The sequence below is a fragment of the Hyla sarda genome, unplaced genomic scaffold (genome assembly GCF_029499605.1).
Source record: "Hyla sarda isolate aHylSar1 unplaced genomic scaffold, aHylSar1.hap1 scaffold_2087, whole genome shotgun sequence".
NCBI lineage: Eukaryota > Metazoa > Chordata > Amphibia > Anura > Hylidae > Hyla > Hyla sarda.
The window spans coordinates 21,724-41,058 of record NW_026608752.1 but is presented as its reverse complement, the minus strand read 5'-3'; the positions used below and the strand labels follow the sequence as shown (position 1 = coordinate 41,058).

At 46.2% G+C, this 19,335-nt stretch overlaps 9 non-coding genes across 9 annotated transcripts; all 9 read right to left on the bottom strand.

Moving 5' to 3' along the window:
* Positions 1-380: 380 nt before the first annotated feature.
* On the bottom strand, positions 381-571 carry LOC130318930 (U2 spliceosomal RNA). The gene has a single exon (XR_008865354.1). It is a non-coding gene; the product is annotated as a U2 spliceosomal RNA (small nuclear RNA).
* Positions 572-2,660: 2,089 nt separating this feature from the next.
* Positions 2,661-2,851, bottom strand: LOC130318928 (U2 spliceosomal RNA). The gene has a single exon (XR_008865352.1). It is a non-coding gene; the product is annotated as a U2 spliceosomal RNA (small nuclear RNA).
* Positions 2,852-4,938: 2,087 nt separating this feature from the next.
* Positions 4,939-5,129, bottom strand: LOC130318927 (U2 spliceosomal RNA). The gene has a single exon (XR_008865351.1). It is a non-coding gene; the product is annotated as a U2 spliceosomal RNA (small nuclear RNA).
* Positions 5,130-7,205: 2,076 nt separating this feature from the next.
* LOC130318926 (U2 spliceosomal RNA) lies at positions 7,206-7,396 on the bottom strand. The gene has a single exon (XR_008865350.1). It is a non-coding gene; the product is annotated as a U2 spliceosomal RNA (small nuclear RNA).
* A 2,080-nt stretch (positions 7,397-9,476) lies between these two features.
* LOC130318925 (U2 spliceosomal RNA) lies at positions 9,477-9,667 on the bottom strand. Its single transcript, XR_008865349.1, has one exon. It is a non-coding gene; the product is annotated as a U2 spliceosomal RNA (small nuclear RNA).
* A 2,090-nt stretch (positions 9,668-11,757) lies between these two features.
* Positions 11,758-11,948, bottom strand: LOC130318924 (U2 spliceosomal RNA). Its single transcript, XR_008865348.1, has one exon. It is a non-coding gene; the product is annotated as a U2 spliceosomal RNA (small nuclear RNA).
* A 2,090-nt stretch (positions 11,949-14,038) lies between these two features.
* On the bottom strand, positions 14,039-14,229 carry LOC130318939 (U2 spliceosomal RNA). The gene has a single exon (XR_008865362.1). It is a non-coding gene; the product is annotated as a U2 spliceosomal RNA (small nuclear RNA).
* A 2,089-nt stretch (positions 14,230-16,318) lies between these two features.
* Positions 16,319-16,509, bottom strand: LOC130318923 (U2 spliceosomal RNA). Its single transcript, XR_008865347.1, has one exon. It is a non-coding gene; the product is annotated as a U2 spliceosomal RNA (small nuclear RNA).
* A 2,088-nt stretch (positions 16,510-18,597) lies between these two features.
* Positions 18,598-18,788, bottom strand: LOC130318938 (U2 spliceosomal RNA). The gene has a single exon (XR_008865361.1). It is a non-coding gene; the product is annotated as a U2 spliceosomal RNA (small nuclear RNA).
* Positions 18,789-19,335: the final 547 nt, after the last annotated feature.

Here is a 19,335-nt window from a genome sequence, read left to right as displayed (position 1 = left end):
TGTGGCGCGATATTGGGGAAGGGATGAGATTTTATATTTCTTCATAAGCATTAATCTTATTTTGTCAATTAGGAACATTCAGCACCCACCCGCTATCAAGGCAGCTGCCTATCATGTCATGCCCTACCTGCACAGGTGTGCTGGCTACTCAAATGATCCAATTAAGGAGGCCATTTAGTCAGCAGCAGCAGAAGTCCTGTGCCTGGACGCTCCAACAGCGGCCAGACACAAGCAGAAGCAGAAGCAGCAGAAGCAGCAGCAGCACCACCTTTTGTTTTTTGGCTGCAGCAGCAGCAGCAAGGCCCACAGGGCTGGCTAGCTGGCTAGCCAGCAAGCAGGTAGCAATGAAAGTAGGAATCTTTCTTTTTAACCCTGTAAGGGGGTGGTGCACTGTACCCGAAGATACTGCCATATCGGGTCAATGCATAGGGCGACGGAAGCAAGCTTCGAAATCGGCCCCCGTTCTCAAAAATCCATTTAATATATGGTCCCCAGATAGGGGACGTATCAGATATTAAACTGATAAGAACAGATACTACACTTGATCTTAGCCAAAAGGCCGAGAAGCGATAACCGTGAAAGGGGCGGGCCCAACAAGGTCCCCTTCATGGGCACTATCACTGCTTGCTGTCAGGGAGGCTGCCAGACAATTTTCCATGCACACTCTGGGCTGGGGGGCAGTCAACCACCAGTACACACAGCAGAACCTAAACCCATACCATTATTGCTAAGCAGCAAGACAGGGGCCCATTGCACTCCCACGGGGCCTTTTTAAATGCAATCCATAACCCGGATTTGCCAGGAACCCTTCTTACTCCTCCTACTTGCATGTGACACTGGGCTTAGGATCTGCATAGGAAACACACACACAAGCACACACCTACCTTTGTTGCCTGCAGATGCCTCCTTGGCTGTCCCCAAACGGTATCAAACCAACACCCACGGGAAGCTGTAAGCATAGAGGACATGCCTGCACCCCATTGGACTTACCTGTGTGGGTTAAATCCGGGTTATTTGACAACCTATGGCGGTGATGGTTCTGCTCAGGCAGAGCAGTGCTGATGCTCCTCATAAAGCTGTCGCTGCTGTGAAGGTTCTAGGTGACATCACAAATCCCTATGGTTACATACACAACAAAGCTGGGTTGTTGTTGTTTACACTCTGCAAGGCCTGTGGAAGTGAGTGACATCATAGCACTGTAGTTCTGAGGGTTCTAGATGGATGCAACAATCTCCTGTTGCTTCTATGAAGGCCATAATAGACGACATCACCAAACAGCTCCATAGTCACATACACAGCAAAGGAGAGATGTTGTTTACACCTAGTGATGTCAGTGGTATTGAGTGACATCACAGCACAGTGCTAAGGCTCCTGGGCCTGGACACAGCAGCGGCTGCAATATCTCAACGGAGAATACGTTTATATATATGTGTGTGTGTGCGCGTATATATATATATATATATATATATATATATATATATATATATATTTCTCCGCCGAAATCACTTTTAAACCCATTTCCACCTTTTTTTCCCTTCTCTTCCTCTTACTTTTTTTTCACGTTTTTTTACGTTTTTCTCCTTTTCGCCTCTTTTCTGGGCGTATTATTCTTCTTTTTCTTCTTTTTTTTCGTCTAATGCATACCCCATCAGTGCAGCAATGCTTATTCAATACCGCCAGCAGATGGAGACACTGGGGGATAATTTTCTAAGGATTTATACTGATTTTTCCTGTCTGAATTTGTCGCACAGAAAGTTGCAGGCCAAATATGTGTGACATTTCTGCGACTTTAGCTTCTAGAGCATTTTTACAACATTATACATAGGTGCTGAATACATAAAAAGCGACTGTTCAGCGACAGACAAGTCGCATCGGCTGAAAGTAGGCCAGACTGTCAGTCCATGTTGGAGCAGGTTTAGATACAGTCTAAAGTATAGATCTCAAAGTCTGTGCACAGAATTTAGCAAGGGCCTCACACCTTCTGATGCATCAGGTAGGTACACAATAGCATAGCCTAACCCTCTGTACTTTGGTCTATATTGATGCGGGACATAGACAGCCAGCTGATGACCAATCCATTAGTGCAATGGATGGCTGGAAGCATTTGTCTTTGCCTTTGCAATACCACAGAAGCAATGCATGGTCAATGTACAGCAATGACACACCTGTGTGAACAGCCAGGAGACCCCCCCCCATGTTATGTTACATAGTTACATAGTTAGTACGGTCGAAAAAAGACATATGTCCATCAAGTTCAACCAGGGAATTAAGGGGTAGGGGTGTGGCGCGATATTGGGGAAGGGATGAGATTTTATATTTCTTCATAAGCATTAATCTTATTTTGTCAATTAGGAACATTCAGCACCCACCCGCTATCAAGGCAGCTGCCTATCATGTCATGCCCTACCTGCACAGGTGTGCTGGCTACTCAAATGATCCAATTAAGGAGGCCATTTAGTCAGCAGCAGCAGAAGTCCTGTGCCTGGACGCTCCAACAGCGGCCAGACACAAGCAGAAGCAGAAGCAGCAGAAGCAGCAGCAGCACCACCTTTTGTTTTTTGGCTGCAGCAGCAGCAGCAAGGCCCACAGGGCTGGCTAGCTGGCTAGCCAGCAAGCAGGTAGCAATGAAAGTAGGAATCTTTCTTTTTAACCCTGTAAGGGGGTGGTGCACTGTACCCGAAGATACTGCCATATCGGGTCAATGCATAGGGCGACGGAAGCAAGCTTCGAAATCGGCCCCCGTTCTCAAAAATCCATTTAATATATGGTCCCCAGATAGGGGACGTATCAGATATTAAACTGATAAGAACAGATACTACACTTGATCTTAGCCAAAAGGCCGAGAAGCGATAACCGTGAAAGGGGCGGGCCCAACAAGGTCCCCTTCATGGGCACTATCACTGCTTGCTGTCAGGGAGGCTGCCAGACAATTTTCCATGCACACTCTGGGCTGGGGGGCAGTCAACCACCAGTACACACAGCAGAACCTAAACCCATACCATTATTGCTAAGCAGCAAGACAGGGGCCCATTGCACTCCCACGGGGCCTTTTTAAATGCAATCCATAACCCGGATTTGCCAGGAACCCTTCTTACTCCTCCTACTTGCATGTGACACTGGGCTTAGGATCTGCATAGGAAACACACACACAAGCACACACCTACCTTTGTTGCCTGCAGATGCCTCCTTGGCTGTCCCCAAACGGTATCAAACCAACACCCACGGGAAGCTGTAAGCATAGAGGACATGCCTGCACCCCATTGGACTTACCTGTGTGGGTTAAATCCGGGTTATTTGACAACCTATGGCGGTGATGGTTCTGCTCAGGCAGAGCAGTGCTGATGCTCCTCATAAAGCTGTCGCTGCTGTGAAGGTTCTAGGTGACATCACAAATCCCTATGGTTACATACACAACAAAGCTGGGTTGTTGTTGTTTACACTCTGCAAGGCCTGTGGAAGTGAGTGACATCATAGCACTGTAGTTCTGAGGGTTCTAGATGGATGCAACAATCTCCTGTTGCTTCTATGAAGGCCATAATAGACGACATCACCAAACAGCTCCATAGTCACATACACAGCAAAGGAGAGATGTTGTTTACACCTAGTGATGTCAGTGGTATTGAGTGACATCACAGCACAGTGCTAAGGCTCCTGGGCCTGGACACAGCAGCGGCTGCAATATCTCAACGGAGAATACGTTTATATATATGTGTGTGTGTGCGCGTATATATATATATATATATATATATATATATATATATATATATTTCTCCGCCGAAATCACTTTTAAACCCATTTCCACCTTTTTTTCCCTTCTCTTCCTCTTACTTTTTTTTCACGTTTTTTTACGTTTTTCTCCTTTTCGCCTCTTTTCTGGGCGTATTATTCTTCTTTTTCTTCTTTTTTTTCGTCTAATGCATACCCCATCAGTGCAGCAATGCTTATTCAATACCGCCAGCAGATGGAGACACTGGGGGATAATTTTCTAAGGATTTATACTGATTTTTCCTGTCTGAATTTGTCGCACAGAAAGTTGCAGGCCAAATATGTGTGACATTTCTGCGACTTTAGCTTCTAGAGCATTTTTACAACATTATACATAGGTGCTGAATACATAAAAAGCGACTGTTCAGCGACAGACAAGTCGCATCGGCTGAAAGTAGGCCAGAATGTCAGTCCATGTTGGAGCAGGTTTAGATACAGTCTAAAGTATAGATCTCAAAGTCTGTGCACAGAATTTAGCAAGGGCCTCGCACCTTCTGATGCATCAGGTAGGTGCACAATAGCATAGCCTAACCCTCTGTACTTTGGTCTATATTGATGCGGGACATAGACAGCCAGCTGATGACCAATCCATTAGTGCAATGGATGGCTGGAAGCATTTGTCTTTGCCTTTGCAATACCACAGAAGCAATGCATGGTCAATGTACAGCAATGACACACCTGTGTGAACAGCCAGGAGACCCCCCCCCATGTTATGTTACATAGTTACATAGTTAGTACGGTCGAAAAAAGACATATGTCCATCAAGTTCAACCAGGGAATTAAGGGGTAGGGGTGTGGCGCGATATTGGGGAAGGGATGAGATTTTATATTTCTTCATAAGCATTAATCTTATTTTGTCAATTAGGAACATTCAGCACCCACCCGCTATCAAGGCAGCTGCCTATCATGTCATGCCCTACCTGCACAGGTGTGCTGGCTACTCAAATGATCCAATTAAGGAGGCCATTTAGTCAGCAGCAGCAGAAGTCCTGTGCCTGGACGCTCCAACAGCGGCCAGACACAAGCAGAAGCAGAAGCAGCAGAAGCAGCAGCAGCACCACCTTTTGTTTTTTGGCTGCAGCAGCAGCAGCAAGGCCCACAGGGCTGGCTAGCTGGCTAGCCAGCAAGCAGGTAGCAATGAAAGTAGGAATCTTTCTTTTTAACCCTGTAAGGGGGTGGTGCACTGTACCCGAAGATACTGCCATATCGGGTCAATGCATAGGGCGACGGAAGCAAGCTTCGAAATCGGCCCCCGTTCTCAAAAATCCATTTAATATATGGTCCCCAGATAGGGGACGTATCAGATATTAAACTGATAAGAACAGATACTACACTTGATCTTAGCCAAAAGGCCGAGAAGCGATAACCGTGAAAGGGGCGGGCCCAACAAGGTCCCCTTCATGGGCACTATCACTGCTTGCTGTCAGGGAGGCTGCCAGACAATTTTCCATGCACACTCTGGGCTGGGGGGCAGTCAACCACCAGTACACACAGCAGAACCTAAACCCATACCATTATTGCTAAGCAGCAAGACAGGGGCCCATTGCACTCCCACGGGGCCTTTTTAAATGCAATCCATAACCCGGATTTGCCAGGAACCCTTCTTACTCCTCCTACTTGCATGTGACACTGGGCTTAGGATCTGCATAGGAAACACACACACAAGCACACACCTACCTTTGTTGCCTGCAGATGCCTCCTTGGCTGTCCCCAAACGGTATCAAACCAACACCCACGGGAAGCTGTAAGCATAGAGGACATGCCTGCACCCCATTGGACTTACCTGTGTGGGTTAAATCCGGGTTATTTGACAACCTATGGCGGTGATGGTTCTGCTCAGGCAGAGCAGTGCTGATGCTCCTCATAAAGCTGTCGCTGCTGTGAAGGTTCTAGGTGACATCACAAATCCCTATGGTTACATACACAACAAAGCTGGGTTGTTGTTGTTTACACTCTGCAAGGCCTGTGGAAGTGAGTGACATCATAGCACTGTAGTTCTGAGGGTTCTAGATGGATGCAACAATCTCCTGTTGCTTCTATGAAGGCCATAATAGACGACATCACCAAACAGCTCCATAGTCACATACACAGCAAAGGAGAGATGTTGTTTACACCTAGTGATGTCAGTGGTATTGAGTGACATCACAGCACAGTGCTAAGGCTCCTGGGCCTGGACACAGCAGCGGCTGCAATATCTCAACGGAGAATACGTTTATATATATGTGTGTGTGTGCGCGTATATATATATATATATATATATATATATATATTTCTCCGCCGAAATCACTTTTAAACCCATTTCCACCTTTTTTTCCCTTCTCTTCCTCTTACTTTTTTTTCACGTTTTTTTACGTTTTTCTCCTTTTCGCCTCTTTTCTGGGCGTATTATTCTTCTTTTTCTTCTTTTTTTTCGTCTAATGCATACCCCATCAGTGCAGCAATGCTTATTCAATACCGCCAGCAGATGGAGACACTGGGGGATAATTTTCTAAGGATTTATACTGATTTTTCCTGTCTGAATTTGTCGCACAGAAAGTTGCAGGCCAAATATGTGTGACATTTCTGCGACTTTAGCTTCTAGAGCATTTTTACAACATTATACATAGGTGCTGAATACATAAAAAGCGACTGTTCAGCGACAGACAAGTCGCATCGGCTGAAAGTAGGCCAGAATGTCAGTCCATGTTGGAGCAGGTTTAGATACAGTCTAAAGTATAGATCTCAAAGTCTGTGCACAGAATTTAGCAAGGGCCTCGCACCTTCTGATGCATCAGGTAGGTGCACAATAGCATAGCCTAACCCTCTGTACTTTGGTCTATATTGATGCGGGACATAGACAGCCAGCTGATGACCAATCCATTAGTGCAATGGATGGCTGGAAGCATTTGTCTTTGCCTTTGCAATACCACAGAAGCAATGCATGGTCAATGTACAGCAATGACACACCTGTGTGAACAGCCAGGAGACCCCCCCCATGTTATGTTACATAGTTACATAGTTAGTACGGTCGAAAAAAGACATATGTCCATCAAGTTCAACCAGGGAATTAAGGGGTAGGGGTGTGGCGCGATATTGGGGAAGGGATGAGATTTTATATTTCTTCATAAGCATTAATCTTATTTTGTCAATTAGGAACATTCAGCACCCACCCGCTATCAAGGCAGCTGCCTATCATGTCATGCCCTACCTGCACAGGTGTGCTGGCTACTCAAATGATCCAATTAAGGAGGCCATTTAGTCAGCAGCAGCAGAAGTCCTGTGCCTGGACGCTCCAACAGCGGCCAGACACAAGCAGAAGCAGAAGCAGCAGAAGCAGCAGCAGCACCACCTTTTGTTTTTTGGCTGCAGCAGCAGCAGCAAGGCCCACAGGGCTGGCTAGCTGGCTAGCCAGCAAGCAGGTAGCAATGAAAGTAGGAATCTTTCTTTTTAACCCTGTAAGGGGGTGGTGCACTGTACCCGAAGATACTGCCATATCGGGTCAATGCATAGGGCGACGGAAGCAAGCTTCGAAATCGGCCCCCGTTCTCAAAAATCCATTTAATATATGGTCCCCAGATAGGGGACGTATCAGATATTAAACTGATAAGAACAGATACTACACTTGATCTTAGCCAAAAGGCCGAGAAGCGATAACCGTGAAAGGGGCGGGCCCAACAAGGTCCCCTTCATGGGCACTATCACTGCTTGCTGTCAGGGAGGCTGCCAGACAATTTTCCATGCACACTCTGGGCTGGGGGGCAGTCAACCACCAGTACACACAGCAGAACCTAAACCCATACCATTATTGCTAAGCAGCAAGACAGGGGCCCATTGCACTCCCACGGGGCCTTTTTAAATGCAATCCATAACCCGGATTTGCCAGGAACCCTTCTTACTCCTCCTACTTGCATGTGACACTGGGCTTAGGATCTGCATAGGAAACACACACACAAGCACACACCTACCTTTGTTGCCTGCAGATGCCTCCTTGGCTGTCCCCAAACGGTATCAAACCAACACCCACGGGAAGCTGTAAGCATAGAGGACATGCCTGCACCCCATTGGACTTACCTGTGTGGGTTAAATCCGGGTTATTTGACAACCTATGGCGGTGATGGTTCTGCTCAGGCAGAGCAGTGCTGATGCTCCTCATAAAGCTGTCGCTGCTGTGAAGGTTCTAGGTGACATCACAAATCCCTATGGTTACATACACAACAAAGCTGGGTTGTTGTTGTTTACACTCTGCAAGGCCTGTGGAAGTGAGTGACATCATAGCACTGTAGTTCTGAGGGTTCTAGATGGATGCAACAATCTCCTGTTGCTTCTATGAAGGCCATAATAGACGACATCACCAAACAGCTCCATAGTCACATACACAGCAAAGGAGAGATGTTGTTTACACCTAGTGATGTCAGTGGTATTGAGTGACATCACAGCACAGTGCTAAGGCTCCTGGGCCTGGACACAGCAGCGGCTGCAATATCTCAACGGAGAATACGTTTATATATATGTGTGTGTGTGCGCGTATATATATATATATATATATATATATATATATATATTTCTCCGCCGAAATCACTTTTAAACCCATTTCCACCTTTTTTTCCCTTCTCTTCCTCTTACTTTTTTTTCACGTTTTTTTACGTTTTTCTCCTTTTCGCCTCTTTTCTGGGCGTATTATTCTTCTTTTTCTTCTTTTTTTTCGTCTAATGCATACCCCATCAGTGCAGCAATGCTTATTCAATACCGCCAGCAGATGGAGACACTGGGGGATAATTTTCTAAGGATTTATACTGATTTTTCCTGTCTGAATTTGTCGCACAGAAAGTTGCAGGCCAAATATGTGTGACATTTCTGCGACTTTAGCTTCTAGAGCATTTTTACAACATTATACATAGGTGCTGAATACATAAAAAGCGACTGTTCAGCGACAGACAAGTCGCATCGGCTGAAAGTAGGCCAGAATGTCAGTCCATGTTGGAGCAGGTTTAGATACAGTCTAAAGTATAGATCTCAAAGTCTGTGCACAGAATTTAGCAAGGGCCTCGCACCTTCTGATGCATCAGGTAGGTGCACAATAGCATAGCCTAACCCTCTGTACTTTGGTCTATATTGATGCGGGACATAGACAGCCAGCTGATGACCAATCCATTAGTGCAATGGATGGCTGGAAGCATTTGTCTTTGCCTTTGCAATACCACAGAAGCAATGCATGGTCAATGTACAGCAATGACACACCTGTGTGAACAGCCAGGAGACCCCCCCCATGTTATGTTACATAGTTACATAGTTAGTACGGTCGAAAAAAGACATATGTCCATCAAGTTCAACCAGGGAATTAAGGGGTAGGGGTGTGGCGCGATATTGGGGAAGGGATGAGATTTTATATTTCTTCATAAGCATTAATCTTATTTTGTCAATTAGGAACATTCAGCACCCACCCGCTATCAAGGCAGCTGCCTATCATGTCATGCCCTACCTGCACAGGTGTGCTGGCTACTCAAATGATCCAATTAAGGAGGCCATTTAGTCAGCAGCAGCAGAAGTCCTGTGCCTGGACGCTCCAACAGCGGCCAGACACAAGCAGAAGCAGAAGCAGCAGAAGCAGCAGCAGCACCACCTTTTGTTTTTTGGCTGCAGCAGCAGCAGCAAGGCCCACAGGGCTGGCTAGCTGGCTAGCCAGCAAGCAGGTAGCAATGAAAGTAGGAATCTTTCTTTTTAACCCTGTAAGGGGGTGGTGCACTGTACCCGAAGATACTGCCATATCGGGTCAATGCATAGGGCGACGGAAGCAAGCTTCGAAATCGGCCCCCGTTCTCAAAAATCCATTTAATATATGGTCCCCAGATAGGGGACGTATCAGATATTAAACTGATAAGAACAGATACTACACTTGATCTTAGCCAAAAGGCCGAGAAGCGATAACCGTGAAAGGGGCGGGCCCAACAAGGTCCCCTTCATGGGCACTATCACTGCTTGCTGTCAGGGAGGCTGCCAGACAATTTTCCATGCACACTCTGGGCTGGGGGGCAGTCAACCACCAGTACACACAGCAGAACCTAAACCCATACCATTATTGCTAAGCAGCAAGACAGGGGCCCATTGCACTCCCACGGGGCCTTTTTAAATGCAATCCATAACCCGGATTTGCCAGGAACCCTTCTTACTCCTCCTACTTGCATGTGACACTGGGCTTAGGATCTGCATAGGAAACACACACACAAGCACACACCTACCTTTGTTGCCTGCAGATGCCTCCTTGGCTGTCCCCAAACGGTATCAAACCAACACCCACGGGAAGCTGTAAGCATAGAGGACATGCCTGCACCCCATTGGACTTACCTGTGTGGGTTAAATCCGGGTTATTTGACAACCTATGGCGGTGATGGTTCTGCTCAGGCAGAGCAGTGCTGATGCTCCTCATAAAGCTGTCGCTGCTGTGAAGGTTCTAGGTGACATCACAAATCCCTATGGTTACATACACAACAAAGCTGGGTTGTTGTTGTTTACACTCTGCAAGGCCTGTGGAAGTGAGTGACATCATAGCACTGTAGTTCTGAGGGTTCTAGATGGATGCAACAATCTCCTGTTGCTTCTATGAAGGCCATAATAGACGACATCACCAAACAGCTCCATAGTCACATACACAGCAAAGGAGAGATGTTGTTTACACCTAGTGATGTCAGTGGTATTGAGTGACATCACAGCACAGTGCTAAGGCTCCTGGGCCTGGACACAGCAGCGGCTGCAATATCTCAACGGAGAATACGTTTATATATATGTGTGTGTGTGCGCGTATATATATATATATATATATATATATATATATATATATATATATATTTCTCCGCCGAAATCACTTTTAAACCCATTTCCACCTTTTTTTCCCTTCTCTTCCTCTTACTTTTTTTTCACGTTTTTTTACGTTTTTCTCCTTTTCGCCTCTTTTCTGGGCGTATTATTCTTCTTTTTCTTCTTTTTTTTCGTCTAATGCATACCCCATCAGTGCAGCAATGCTTATTCAATACCGCCAGCAGATGGAGACACTGGGGGATAATTTTCTAAGGATTTATACTGATTTTTCCTGTCTGAATTTGTCGCACAGAAAGTTGCAGGCCAAATATGTGTGACATTTCTGCGACTTTAGCTTCTAGAGCATTTTTACAACATTATACATAGGTGCTGAATACATAAAAAGCGACTGTTCAGCGACAGACAAGTCGCATCGGCTGAAAGTAGGCCAGAATGTCAGTCCATGTTGGAGCAGGTTTAGATACAGTCTAAAGTATAGATCTCAAAGTCTGTGCACAGAATTTAGCAAGGGCCTCGCACCTTCTGATGCATCAGGTAGGTGCACAATAGCATAGCCTAACCCTCTGTACTTTGGTCTATATTGATGCGGGACATAGACAGCCAGCTGATGACCAATCCATTAGTGCAATGGATGGCTGGAAGCATTTGTCTTTGCCTTTGCAATACCACAGAAGCAATGCATGGTCAATGTACAGCAATGACACACCTGTGTGAACAGCCAGGAGACCCCCCCCATGTTATGTTACATAGTTACATAGTTAGTACGGTCGAAAAAAGACATATGTCCATCAAGTTCAACCAGGGAATTAAGGGGTAGGGGTGTGGCGCGATATTGGGGAAGGGATGAGATTTTATATTTCTTCATAAGCATTAATCTTATTTTGTCAATTAGGAACATTCAGCACCCACCCGCTATCAAGGCAGCTGCCTATCATGTCATGCCCTACCTGCACAGGTGTGCTGGCTACTCAAATGATCCAATTAAGGAGGCCATTTAGTCAGCAGCAGCAGAAGTCCTGTGCCTGGACGCTCCAACAGCGGCCAGACACAAGCAGAAGCAGAAGCAGCAGAAGCAGCAGCAGCACCACCTTTTGTTTTTTGGCTGCAGCAGCAGCAGCAAGGCCCACAGGGCTGGCTAGCTGGCTAGCCAGCAAGCAGGTAGCAATGAAAGTAGGAATCTTTCTTTTTAACCCTGTAAGGGGGTGGTGCACTGTACCCGAAGATACTGCCATATCGGGTCAATGCATAGGGCGACGGAAGCAAGCTTCGAAATCGGCCCCCGTTCTCAAAAATCCATTTAATATATGGTCCCCAGATAGGGGACGTATCAGATATTAAACTGATAAGAACAGATACTACACTTGATCTTAGCCAAAAGGCCGAGAAGCGATAACCGTGAAAGGGGCGGGCCCAACAAGGTCCCCTTCATGGGCACTATCACTGCTTGCTGTCAGGGAGGCTGCCAGACAATTTTCCATGCACACTCTGGGCTGGGGGGCAGTCAACCACCAGTACACACAGCAGAACCTAAACCCATACCATTATTGCTAAGCAGCAAGACAGGGGCCCATTGCACTCCCACGGGGCCTTTTTAAATGCAATCCATAACCCGGATTTGCCAGGAACCCTTCTTACTCCTCCTACTTGCATGTGACACTGGGCTTAGGATCTGCATAGGAAACACACACACAAGCACACACCTACCTTTGTTGCCTGCAGATGCCTCCTTGGCTGTCCCCAAACGGTATCAAACCAACACCCACGGGAAGCTGTAAGCATAGAGGACATGCCTGCACCCCATTGGACTTACCTGTGTGGGTTAAATCCGGGTTATTTGACAACCTATGGCGGTGATGGTTCTGCTCAGGCAGAGCAGTGCTGATGCTCCTCATAAAGCTGTCGCTGCTGTGAAGGTTCTAGGTGACATCACAAATCCCTATGGTTACATACACAACAAAGCTGGGTTGTTGTTGTTTACACTCTGCAAGGCCTGTGGAAGTGAGTGACATCATAGCACTGTAGTTCTGAGGGTTCTAGATGGATGCAACAATCTCCTGTTGCTTCTATGAAGGCCATAATAGACGACATCACCAAACAGCTCCATAGTCACATACACAGCAAAGGAGAGATGTTGTTTACACCTAGTGATGTCAGTGGTATTGAGTGACATCACAGCACAGTGCTAAGGCTCCTGGGCCTGGACACAGCAGCGGCTGCAATATCTCAACGGAGAATACGTTTATATATATGTGTGTGTGTGCGCGTATATATATATATATATATATATATATATATATATATATATATATATTTCTCCGCCGAAATCACTTTTAAACCCATTTCCACCTTTTTTTCCCTTCTCTTCCTCTTACTTTTTTTTCACGTTTTTTTACGTTTTTCTCCTTTTCGCCTCTTTTCTGGGCGTATTATTCTTCTTTTTCTTCTTTTTTTTCGTCTAATGCATACCCCATCAGTGCAGCAATGCTTATTCAATACCGCCAGCAGATGGAGACACTGGGGGATAATTTTCTAAGGATTTATACTGATTTTTCCTGTCTGAATTTGTCGCACAGAAAGTTGCAGGCCAAATATGTGTGACATTTCTGCGACTTTAGCTTCTAGAGCATTTTTACAACATTATACATAGGTGCTGAATACATAAAAAGCGACTGTTCAGCGACAGACAAGTCGCATCGGCTGAAAGTAGGCCAGAATGTCAGTCCATGTTGGAGCAGGTTTAGATACAGTCTAAAGTATAGATCTCAAAGTCTGTGCACAGAATTTAGCAAGGGCCTCGCACCTTCTGATGCATCAGGTAGGTGCACAATAGCATAGCCTAACCCTCTGTACTTTGGTCTATATTGATGCGGGACATAGACAGCCAGCTGATGACCAATCCATTAGTGCAATGGATGGCTGGAAGCATTTGTCTTTGCCTTTGCAATACCACAGAAGCAATGCATGGTCAATGTACAGCAATGACACACCTGTGTGAACAGCCAGGAGACCCCCCCCATGTTATGTTACATAGTTACATAGTTAGTACGGTCGAAAAAAGACATATGTCCATCAAGTTCAACCAGGGAATTAAGGGGTAGGGGTGTGGCGCGATATTGGGGAAGGGATGAGATTTTATATTTCTTCATAAGCATTAATCTTATTTTGTCAATTAGGAACATTCAGCACCCACCCGCTATCAAGGCAGCTGCCTATCATGTCATGCCCTACCTGCACAGGTGTGCTGGCTACTCAAATGATCCAATTAAGGAGGCCATTTAGTCAGCAGCAGCAGAAGTCCTGTGCCTGGACGCTCCAACAGCGGCCAGACACAAGCAGAAGCAGAAGCAGCAGAAGCAGCAGCAGCACCACCTTTTGTTTTTTGGCTGCAGCAGCAGCAGCAAGGCCCACAGGGCTGGCTAGCTGGCTAGCCAGCAAGCAGGTAGCAATGAAAGTAGGAATCTTTCTTTTTAACCCTGTAAGGGGGTGGTGCACTGTACCCGAAGATACTGCCATGTCGGGTCAATGCATAGGGCGACGGAAGCAAGCTTCGAAATCGGCCCCCGTTCTCAAAAATCCATTTAATATATGGTCCCCAGATAGGGGACGTATCAGATATTAAACTGATAAGAACAGATACTACACTTGATCTTAGCCAAAAGGCCGAGAAGCGATAACCGTGAAAGGGGCGGGCCCAACAAGGTCCCCTTCATGGGCACTATCACTGCTTGCTGTCAGGGAGGCTGCCAGACAATTTTCCATGCACACTCTGGGCTGGGGGGCAGTCAACCACCAGTACACACAGCAGAACCTAAACCCATACCATTATTGCTAAGCAGCAAGACAGGGGCCCATTGCACTCCCACGGGGCCTTTTTAAATGCAATCCATAACCCGGATTTGCCAGGAACCCTTCTTACTCCTCCTACTTGCATGTGACACTGGGCTTAGGATCTGCATAGGAAACACACACACAAGCACACACCTACCTTTGTTGCCTGCAGATGCCTCCTTGGCTGTCCCCAAACGGTATCAAACCAACACCCACGGGAAGCTGTAAGCATAGAGGACATGCCTGCACCCCATTGGACTTACCTGTGTGGGTTAAATCCGGGTTATTTGACAACCTATGGCGGTGATGGTTCTGCTCAGGCAGAGCAGTGCTGATGCTCCTCATAAAGCTGTCGCTGCTGTGAAGGTTCTAGGTGACATCACAAATCCCTATGGTTACATACACAACAAAGCTGGGTTGTTGTTGTTTACACTCTGCAAGGCCTGTGGAAGTGAGTGACATCATAGCACTGTAGTTCTGAGGGTTCTAGATGGATGCAACAATCTCCTGTTGCTTCTATGAAGGCCATAATAGACGACATCACCAAACAGCTCCATAGTCACATACACAGCAAAGGAGAGATGTTGTTTACACCTAGTGATGTCAGTGGTATTGAGTGACATCACAGCACAGTGCTAAGGCTCCTGGGCCTGGACACAGCAGCGGCTGCAATATCTCAACGGAGAATACGTTTATATATATGTGTGTGTGTGCGCGTATATATATATATATATATATATATATATATATATATATATATATTTCTCCGCCGAAATCACTTTTAAACCCATTTCCACCTTTTTTTCCCTTCTCTTCCTCTTACTTTTTTTTCACGTTTTTTTACGTTTTTCTCCTTTTCGCCTCTTTTCTGGGCGTATTATTCTTCTTTTTCTTCTTTTTTTTCGTCTAATGCATACCCCATCAGTGCAGCAATGCTTATTCAATACCGCCAGCAGATGGAGACACTGGGGGATAATTTTCTAAGGATTTATACTGATTTTTCCTGTCTGAATTTGTCGCACAGAAAGTTGCAGGCCAAATATGTGTGACATTTCTGCGACTTTAGCTTCTAGAGCATTTTTACAACATTATACATAGGTGCTGAATACATAAAAAGCGACTGTTCAGCGACAGACAAGTCGCATCGGCTGAAAGTAGGCCAGAATGTCAGTCCATGTTGGAGCAGGTTTAGATACAGTCTAAAGTATAGATCTCAAAGTCTGTGCACAGAATTTAGCAAGGGCCTCGCACCTTCTGATGCATCAGGTAGGTGCACAATAGCATAGCCTAACCCTCTGTACTTTGGTCTATATTGATGCGGGACATAGACAGCCAGCTGATGACCAATCCATTAGTGCAATGGATGGCTGGAAGCATTTGTCTTTGCCTTTGCAATACCACAGAAGCAATGCATGGTCAATGTACAGCAATGACACACCTGTGTGAACAGCCAGGAGACCCCCCCCCATGTTATGTTACATAGTTACATAGTTAGTACGGTCGAAAAAAGACATATGTCCATCAAGTTCAACCAGGGAATTAAGGGGTAGGGGTGTGGCGCGATATTGGGGAAGGGATGAGATTTTATATTTCTTCATAAGCATTAATCTTATTTTGTCAATTAGGAACATTCAGCACCCACCCGCTATCAAGGCAGCTGCCTATCATGTCATGCCCTACCTGCACAGGTGTGCTGGCTACTCAAATGATCCAATTAAGGAGGCCATTTAGTCAGCAGCAGCAGAAGTCCTGTGCCTGGACGCTCCAACAGCGGCCAGACACAAGCAGAAGCAGAAGCAGCAGAAGCAGCAGCAGCACCACCTTTTGTTTTTTGGCTGCAGCAGCAGCAGCAAGGCCCACAGGGCTGGCTAGCTGGCTAGCCAGCAAGCAGGTAGCAATGAAAGTAGGAATCTTTCTTTTTAACCCTGTAAGGGGGTGGTGCACTGTACCCGAAGATACTGCCATATCGGGTCAATGCATAGGGCGACGGAAGCAAGCTTCGAAATCGGCCCCCGTTCTCAAAAATCCATTTAATATATGGTCCCCAGATAGGGGACGTATCAGATATTAAACTGATAAGAACAGATACTACACTTGATCTTAGCCAAAAGGCCGAGAAGCGATAACCGTGAAAGGGGCGGGCCCAACAAGGTCCCCTTCATGGGCACTATCACTGCTTGCTGTCAGGGAGGCTGCCAGACAATTTTCCATGCACACTCTGGGCTGGGGGGCAGTCAACCACCAGTACACACAGCAGAACCTAAACCCATACCATTATTGCTAAGCAGCAAGACAGGGGCCCATTGCACTCCCACGGGGCCTTTTTAAATGCAATCCATAACCCGGATTTGCCAGGAACCCTTCTTACTCCTCCTACTTGCATGTGACACTGGGCTTAGGATCTGCATAGGAAACACACACACAAGCACACACCTACCTTTGTTGCCTGCAGATGCCTCCTTGGCTGTCCCCAAACGGTATCAAACCAACACCCACGGGAAGCTGTAAGCATAGAGGACATGCCTGCACCCCATTGGACTTACCTGTGTGGGTTAAATCCGGGTTATTTGACAACCTATGGCGGTGATGGTTCTGCTCAGGCAGAGCAGTGCTGATGCTCCTCATAAAGCTGTCGCTGCTGTGAAGGTTCTAGGTGACATCACAAATCCCTATGGTTACATACACAACAAAGCTGGGTTGTTGTTGTTTACACTCTGCAAGGCCTGTGGAAGTGAGTGACATCATAGCACTGTAGTTCTGAGGGTTCTAGATGGATGCAACAATCTCCTGTTGCTTCTATGAAGGCCATAATAGACGACATCACCAAACAGCTCCATAGTCACATACACAGCAAAGGAGAGATGTTGTTTACACCTAGTGATGTCAGTGGTATTGAGTGACATCACAGCACAGTGCTAAGGCTCCTGGGCCTGGACACAGCAGCGGCTGCAATATCTCAACGGAGAATACGTTTATATATATGTGTGTGTGTGCGCGTATATATATATATATATATATATATATATATATATATATATATATTTCTCCGCCGAAATCACTTTTAAACCCATTTCCACCTTTTTTTCCCTTCTCTTCCTCTTACTTTTTTTTCACGTTTTTTTACGTTTTTCTCCTTTTCGCCTCTTTTCTGGGCGTATTATTCTTCTTTTTCTTCTTTTTTTTCGTCTAATGCATACCCCATCAGTGCAGCAATGCTTATTCAATACCGCCAGCAGATGGAGACACTGGGGGATAATTTTCTAAGGATTTATACTGATTTTTCCTGTCTGAATTTGTCGCACAGAAAGTTGCAGGCCAAATATGTGTGACATTTCTGCGACTTTAGCTTCTAGAGCATTTTTACAACATTATACATAGGTGCTGAATACATAAAAAGCGACTGTTCAGCGACAGACAAGTCGCATCGGCTGAAAGTAGGCCAGAATGTCAGTCCATGTTGGAGCAGGTTTAGATACAGTCTAAAGTATAGATCTCAAAGTCTGTGCACAGAATTTAGCAAGGGCCTCGCACCTTCTGATGCATCAGGTAGGTGCACAATAGCATAGCCTAACCCTCTGTACTTTGGTCTATATTGATGCGGGACATAGACAGCCAGCTGATGACCAATCCATTAGTGCAATGGATGGCTGGAAGCATTTGTCTTTGCCTTTGCAATACCACAGAAGCAATGCATGGTCAATGTACAGCAATGACACACCTGTGTGAACAGCCAGGAGACCCCCCCCATGTTATGTTACATAGTTACATAGTTAGTACGGTCGAAAAAAGACATATGTCCATCAAGTTCAACCAGGGAATTAAGGGGTAGGGGTGTGGCGCGATATTGGGGAAGGGATGAGATTTTATATTTCTTCATAAGCATTAATCTTATTTTGTCAATTAGGAACATTCAGCACCCACCCGCTATCAAGGCAGCTGCCTATCATGTCATGCCCTACCTGCACAGGTGTGCTGGCTACTCAAATGATCCAATTAAGGAGGCCATTTAGTCAGCAGCAGCAGAAGTCCTGTGCCTGGACGCTCCAACAGCGGCCAGACACAAGCAGAAGCAGAAGCAGCAGAAGCAGCAGCAGCACCACCTTTTGTTTTTTGGCTGCAGCAGCAGCAGCAAGGCCCACAGGGCTGGCTAGCTGGCTAGCCAGCAAGCAGGTAGCAATGAAAGTAGGAATCTTTCTTTTTAACCCTGTAAGGGGGTGGTGCACTGTACCCGAAGATACTGCCATATCGGGTCAATGCATAGGGCGACGAAAGCAAGCTTCGAAATCGGCCCCCGTTCTCAAAAATCCATTTAATATATGGTCCCCAGATAGGGGACGTATCAGATATTAAACTGATAAGAACAGATACTACACTTGATCTTAGCCAAAAGGCCGAGAAGCGATAACCGTGAAAGGGGCGGGCCCAACAAGGTCCCCTTCATGGGCACTATCACTGCTTGCTGTCAGGGAGGCTGCCAGACAATTTTCCATGCACACTCTGGGCTGGGGGGCAGTCAACCACCAGTACACACAGCAGAACCTAAACCCATACCATTATTGCTAAGCAGCAAGACAGGGGCCCATTGCACTCCCACGGGGCCTTTTTAAATGCAATCCATAACCCGGATTTGCCAGGAACCCTTCTTACTCCTCCTACTTGCATGTGACACTGGGCTTAGGATCTGCATAGGAAACACACACACAAGCACACACCTACCTTTGTTGCCTGCAGATGCCTCCTTGGCTGTCCCCAAACGGTATCAAACCAACACCCACGGGAAGCTGTAAGCATAGAGGACATGCCTGCACCCCATTGGACTTACCTGTGTGGGTTAAATCCGGGTTATTTGACAACCTATGGCGGTGATGGTTCTGCTCAGGCAGAGCAGTGCTGATGCTCCTCATAAAGCTGTCGCTGCTGTGAAGGTTCTAGGTGACATCACAAATCCCT